The sequence below is a fragment of the Mastomys coucha genome, unplaced genomic scaffold (assembly GCF_008632895.1).
Source record: "Mastomys coucha isolate ucsf_1 unplaced genomic scaffold, UCSF_Mcou_1 pScaffold23, whole genome shotgun sequence".
Taxonomy (NCBI): Eukaryota; Metazoa; Chordata; class Mammalia; order Rodentia; family Muridae; genus Mastomys; species Mastomys coucha.
In genome coordinates, this window is record NW_022196906.1 from 56,444,392 (window position 1) to 56,451,203 (window position 6,812).

The following is a 6,812-nucleotide window of genomic DNA, read 5'->3' on the forward strand; positions in this document are numbered from 1 at the left end:
CTGACTTCCATATGTATCTCACTACCAAGCACAATAATAAACAAATATAGTCATCTCTTACAATGCAGAAGCCCCTGGTCTAAGAGACCATGGCTGAGGCCCACCACTGTGCTTAGGTCGAGCGCTTTCACCTTTTGGGGTCGCCTTTCTTTCTTCAGCTACCACCTGCATGGCTTGTCCCGCGTGGAAAAGTGAAATCGGGGGTGTCCATGTCAGCCATGATGGCTGCTTTAGGATCCACCCAGCCTCTCCTCTCTTCTCTCTGGCTCTGGGGGAAGGCATAACTTTCTACTTTCCATCAAGAATTTTGTGGGTTCCAGTGCTCTGCTCCTGCAGGCTGCAGCCTACCCACCTCAGGGTGTAGGGTCCTCGGCCTGGGGTTTGAGAGTGCTGGGATGGGCGGCAAGAAAAACCCTGCCTGACCAAACAGAATGAGACAGGGAAAGAAAGAGAAAGGGAAGGGAAGGGAAGGAAGAAAGAAAGGAAAGGAAGGAAAGGAAAAGAAAAGAAAAGAAAAGAGAAAAGATAAGAGAAAAAAAAGAAAAACGAAAAGAGAAGAGAAGAAAAAAGAGGCAGCTTCCTGTGTCTGGGCACCCTCTTTATCAGGGCGCAGACCTGCCTCCTTGGGCACAAAACTGTACCACTTTGCCTTACCCGCACACTATCTGACTGGTTTATAGCGTGCGTCTGGTGAGAGGAGGCGGGAAATACACTTATAAACATCCCTAAGGCTTAAGAATTACCAACTGTCAGTTTCCATCCCAGGATTTTTATTTTTTATTTTTTTTAAAGGGATGGAGAGTCAGGATGGGGAGGGTGTCTGCTTCGTTGATTAATTAAGAGAAAAACTGTATACTTAGAAAGGCTGGGGGAAAGGCCGCCCCTCCTTCACGTGGGCTCGGGGTACGCGAGTGCAAATGTCTGCCTTGGCAGTTGCCTGATGCATCGCCGTCCAAGAGCAAACTTTTCAAGTTCCATCTCCAAGTAGCACCCGGGGCTCCCTGGCTCAGCGGCAGAGAGTAAGAGCGTGTGGACGGGGACCCGTGGGGGACACTGGCCGGGAGTTCCGCCCTCAGTTACCTGAATTCTGAGGCTCACTGGCGTCCAGTGGATAGGGCGTAGAGACGCGGCAAGAGCGGATCAGAGACGGGCTACTCCTTACAGGACACCGCGGGCCCTCAAGCGCCTGGGAACTGCACCTGGAGCACCCGGCGCGGCGCGCCCTCCTGTCTCGGGTCCCCGCCCAGGCTGTCCCGGCGGGGCGGGGCAGGGAGGCCTCTGGGAGGAGCCGAGCGATGGGCTCCCTTCCCAGCTCCCTGGCCTCGTCAGGCCTCGCGCACCCACCGAACCCAAGACCTCCTCTCCTCCAAAGCCTCCCGCGTCCCTTCAGCCTCAGCTGTCCCTTAGCTGGAATCTGAGGTGCACAAGGTTCTCTCTTTCGCATCCTGAACTCTCTGGTAGGTACTCTATGCTACTCCTATCAGGGGTCTGGGAGCCCATAGGCCACCTTGCAGCTCGCTGAAGAACAGGAACGCAACTGGTGAGTTGCCTGACCCCATGGTCCTCTCCCCTGCTGAGAGGCCCCTGGCTGATGATGACCCCTCGCCATCAGACCACCTAGAACAGTGGGTCCTGGTCCTTGGCAACCCTCTACTCTTGTCCCAGAAGTCCCAGATCCCAGGCTCCCAGATTGGAAGATGCTACGAATGGCCCTTTATCAGCTAGTATACACAGAGATAAGAGATGGATGGAGGGGCATGGAAGACAAAGAAACCTAGCTCTGGGAAACTGGAAGCTGGCTCTTCTAAAGCCACTTCCTCATCCTCCCACCCCACAGCAGGCAATCAATCTCCAGGATCAATCCGGAAGGCTCCAGTGGGCAGTAAGCAGGCACCTTGGGCCTCCCTGAAGTTACCTCCCTTTTGCTTGCTGGCCTGGCTTGCTGGCAGGTATGCACACTAGGAAGAACAGGAGCCTGGGCCTCCAGACACCTGGGCCCCAGACTCTCTTCAACTCTGACCTTGAGCAAAGCTCTGGCCCCTCCTGGGGCTGTTTCTGAATGAAGTCAAGGTGATGTGTTGGAGCAAATGGCTTGCAGCCTCTTGTGTAGATCTGGGATCATGACATTGAGCACCTTGTTTTATTAGATTTGCGTCTGGGCTTGTTTTCTCAGATCTATCCCCCACCTCCCCACCCCTGTGAGTGTGAGTGTGTGTGTGTGTGTGTGTGTGTTCGTGTATGTTGGTTGGCCAGTGAGTCCCAGGGATCCACCTGTCTTTGCCTCCCAGTGTTGGGATTACAAGCATAATCCTGGCTTTTTTTTTTCTTTCTTAATCTGTGTGTCTATGTGTATGCCTTATGCCCATGGAAGAAAAAACAACAACAACGACAAAAAAAAAAAAAAACGGTGTTGGGTGTTGGGTGTTGGATTCATCTAGATTACGGGTAGTTGTGAGCCACTGATGTGGGTGCTGGGAACTGAACTCTGATCCTCTTCAGGAGCTCATGATGCTACATCTTCTCTCCAGCTCCCCACCCCTTTTAAACACGGACTGTGGGGATGGAACACAGTTTTCTTGTTTGAAAGGCAAGCACTTTCCCAACTGAGCTATCTCTCTAGCAACTCCCAGATCTAATTGCTTAAGAGGAAAGGGACTTAGCCATGTAGGCAGGCAGGGATCCTCTGCACACCAGAGTTTGACAAGTGGGTGGAGATGGGCTCTCTCTCTGCTGAGCTCTGCCTTGAGTGAATCCACTAGATGGAGATGCAGATCCTGCTTTGTCTTCCCAAGGCTATTGGCAAAGGCTTCGCTCCATCCATCCCCGTCCCCACCCCCAACCCTGCCCAGGCAGGTATGGTAGTAACAGAACCACCAGCCCTGTGTGTCTTCTGATATCATCTTTTGATTATGGCACTGGAGTGGGCTTTGGAGGCAGATGAAGGCGTGCAGCATCCTCTGGAAGGCCTCTTTGTACTTCCTGCAGACACTGCAGAACCCAGAGTATGACCATGCACGCCACTCCCAGCAGCCAAGGAAAACAGAGATGCCCAATGCCCACCCAGAGTCCTGCCCAGTGCAGGCATGTGAGGAGAAGCAGCCCCCTAATCTCAATGTACATGGTCCTTGGTGGTTAATTCATTAGCATGTCATAATCCGCGACAGTCTTGCAGTCTTGTCAATACTGTAGATAGGCATCTCTGCTCTCAGGGACTTCAGAGACTAGCTGAATGATAAAAATACCCGTGGAGGGTTAGAGAGACAGACCTGTGCTTAAGAGGACCTGATCTTAGTTCCCAGCATTCCACACCAGGCAGTTTACACTGCCTGTAACTCCAGTCCCAAGTGATCCAAGTGCACACGGTCCATGTCCAAATCCTCAGGCACACACATGTTATATCAGTAGCTAGCTAGCTAGCTAGATCTTTAAACATGTGGAACAGAGAGACAGGGATGGTGAGCATGCAGGAAGATCAGAGCAGGGGAAAGAGAAATGAGTGGAGGGCTGGCACAGACAGCACAGAGAAGAATTCCGGCAGTACTGGGTTTAAGTCATAATGTCATAATTGGGGAAGTGGAGACCCTGAGCCCAAGACCACGTGGTCATAGAACATAAGTAACAGAGTTGAAATGTAGACCCAGGGGCTGGAGAGATGGCTCAGCGTTTAAGAGCACTGGCTGCTCTTCTAGAAGTCATGAGTTCAAATCCCAGCAACCACATGGTGACTTACAACCATCTGTAATGTGGATCCGATGCCCTCTTCTGGTGTGTCTGAAGACAGCTACAGTGTACTCACATACATGAAATAAATAAAGACATTTTTAAAAAAGAAAAAAAAGAAAAAAGAAATGTAGACTCAGGTCCTCAGGACCAGGTGTTACTTTAGACTTCCTGTGCAACCCAAGGAAATGCAAAGCCTGGGAAGTATAGGATGCCATGGAACAGAGAAAAGGGACTAAGACAGGGATCAGAAGTGGGGGAAGGCCTCAGCACTGAAATTAGTGGGGCAAGTTGCAAGGACAGTGGCAGGATCTGGAGGGAGGGAGTGGCTTGGAGCAGGAAAGCCAGGCTGACAACTGCAGATATAGCCACATTTTAAGCCCTACCCACCTCACCTACCTCTGGAAGGCCTCTTTGTATTCCCTGCAGACACTGCAGAACCCACAGTATGGGCACCCCACTCCCGGCAGCCAAGGAAAACAGAGATGCCCAATGCCTACCCAGAGTCCTGCCCAGTGCAGGCATGTCAGGAGAAGCAGCCTACTAATTTCAATGCACGTGGTCCTAGGGGAACAGGAGCATCAGATGTCCTTGGAGAGACATGGTCCCCCTAAATGCCCAACAAGACTGCAGGCTACCTGCCAAGAAGGCATCGGGTAATATAGCCAGGCAGGGTGAGCTCCATAAATCGGGCTGGCTGTATCCTAACAGCCTTGGGCAGGATGCTTCTCTTCTCTGAGCCCTGTCGTCTACACTTGTGAAGCAGCAGGCAACTTCTTCCTTCCCAGGGTTAGTGTGGCTGCAGATCCTATCTGGAAGCATTGTGGGAGCACAGAGCATGGAGTAAATCTAAACTGTTTGGGATGGGGGGGGGGTCAGCGTTGGCTTTTCCCAACCTTACCTGTCAGCCTGAGTAAGCAGCAGAACTCATACTGCAGGGGTCTGCAGCTGTCAGATGGTGGGGAGGACGGGGGTTTGTCTTCCTCTGACATGTCTACAAACTAACTCAAAGGAACCAGTCCACCGCACATGACCTGGGATCCACCATCTTGCCTTTCCTCAGGCATTCCTCCTGGACTACCACCACATGGGGCCTACCTTCGGGGATTTGCTAGCTTCTCTAGACTGGGCCCAGACTTTGACTCTTCTCTATTCAAAATGCCTTGAGTGTGCTATTGAGGTGGCTCATGGAGTACTCATGCAAGCCCGCTGTTTGTTCTCCCAGTGTGGAAGGAGGGAACTGACTCCAGGGAGCAATTATATCCTTGCATGCCTCTGCACTTGCACACTGTGCACACACATAAATAAAAACACGAAAATCAAGGGAAAGACTTTGCCCAAGTCTGGGTGGAGACACATACCTGTAATCCCAATGCTCAAGGGATTAAGGAACAAAGTAGTAAGACCCTGTCTCAGAAAGGGAGGGAGGGATGGAGAGATGGAGGAAGGGAGAGAGAGAGAGAGAGAGAGAGAGAGAGAAAGAGAGAGAGAGAAGAAAAGAGGATGGAAAAAGAGGGGCGGGCCGGGAAAGAAGAGAAATGGTCCTCATCTCTCTTAGCTTCGTCTTCCAGATGTTCTGGGTTTGCAGCCAGGCTCTCTGCTCTCTGCCTCCATCTTCACACAGCTGTCCCAATGTTTCCATGCCTAAGGACTGAGAGGACAACTCTTTGGGTCAGAACACTCTGAACTTCATGACACCTGCAGGCCTTCCTTCCATCCTTGTCATTGTCACCACAGTTGGATCAAGGACACACAAAGGGAGCCAAGCACAGCCCAGAGCAGCGTGTGCTTCCTCCCACTGCAGAACAGGGTGGTGTAGCACCGACAGGCTGCCTTTCCATCTGGGCCTGGACAGAGCCTCTCACAGACTCCACTCCCTCTTAGTGGTCTCAAGAAGGAGGAAAAAGGTTACAGCCATTGGGAAACCTTGCTACAGTGGGACTGGGGAGTTCACTTGCCTGCGAGTTCCTTTCGTGCCTCCCGTATAGTCTGTTGAGTAACAGTTTCCTGGGAGATTGAAACATCCTATTTTGTGGGAATAGGGAGGTAAAACCACTCACAATAGCTCCAGGAAGTTCCTGAAACTGGCCAGGTTCACCAGACCCCTCCCCACCAGAGTAAACAATAAAAATAAAAGCCGGGAGAGTCCCTCTCAGAGGAGGAAGCTGGGCTGCAAAGATAACTATGAGACCAGATCAGCTGCCTGGAAGATGCAGAAACCAGCTGAGCTGCCTAGAAGTGGTTTAGACCAGAGACTCTTGGGAAAGAAACACTGTCCAGCCCTTTGAACTGCCTGCAGGCTGTGCAGTGAGTTTCAGATTCCTGGCTTTTGTGAGCTGTCCATCCATGTCGGGGAAGGCCTTGGTGAGGAGTTCTCTTTGAGTCATTCCTGTAAGTTACCCTTCACTCATTGGAAACCTTGCTACAGTGGGACCCCAATAAAACTTAGGGTTCACTAAGACCACTTGGATGGTCTGCTGTGACATCCCTGTCTGCGGTGAGTAGATGTGTGTGTTTATGTCTCCCCAGGAAATAATCCATCACACACAGCACAGTCTATGTCGGCCACCTTACCCGTCCAGCGGAAATAAGGAGGCAAACACTGAGCCCTTCTCCATGCAGTTTAATCAGGAACTTCAGTTTTACTTCTTCTCTAGCTAGCTTCTTTTATATTCTTCTATATCTTCTTCTTATGTCTTACTTATTACTACTTACATCTTATTAGTTACATACTTATTCCTAATTCTACATCTTACATCTGTCCTTACATCTTACTTCTATATCTACATCTTCTCTCCTATCCCATTACCAGCCCCAATTCTACATACTTACTCCTAAATCTCTCCTAACCCATCACCAGCCCTAATTCTACATACTTACTATCTCTACATACTTACTCAATACTCTCTCAGCCCCCAGCCCTTGTGGGTTAAATACTTTCCCTGGTCCCAATCAGCATCAGCTACATGGCAAAGCATAATAGGCTACGAGAAATCATGCCAGCTTGCATCATAAGCTAGAGGCACACAGCTTTTCCAACTAAGGCTTGTTTATCTCAATGCTCTCTGCTCTGGCCAGAGACCAAGTGTTCA

At 50.7% G+C, this 6,812-nt stretch overlaps 1 protein-coding gene across 1 annotated transcript in view; it reads right to left on the reverse strand.

The window, feature by feature from the left end:
- Paqr5 (progestin and adipoQ receptor family member 5) overlaps positions 1-1,216 on the reverse strand; it is a 72,898-nt gene extending 71,682 nt beyond the window's left edge. The window contains exon 1 of the mRNA XM_031346314.1: positions 1,081-1,216. The gene's annotated coding sequence lies outside the window, so the exon portion shown is untranslated. The remainder of the gene's footprint in view (positions 1-1,080) is intronic.
- Positions 1,217-6,812: the final 5,596 nt, after the last annotated feature.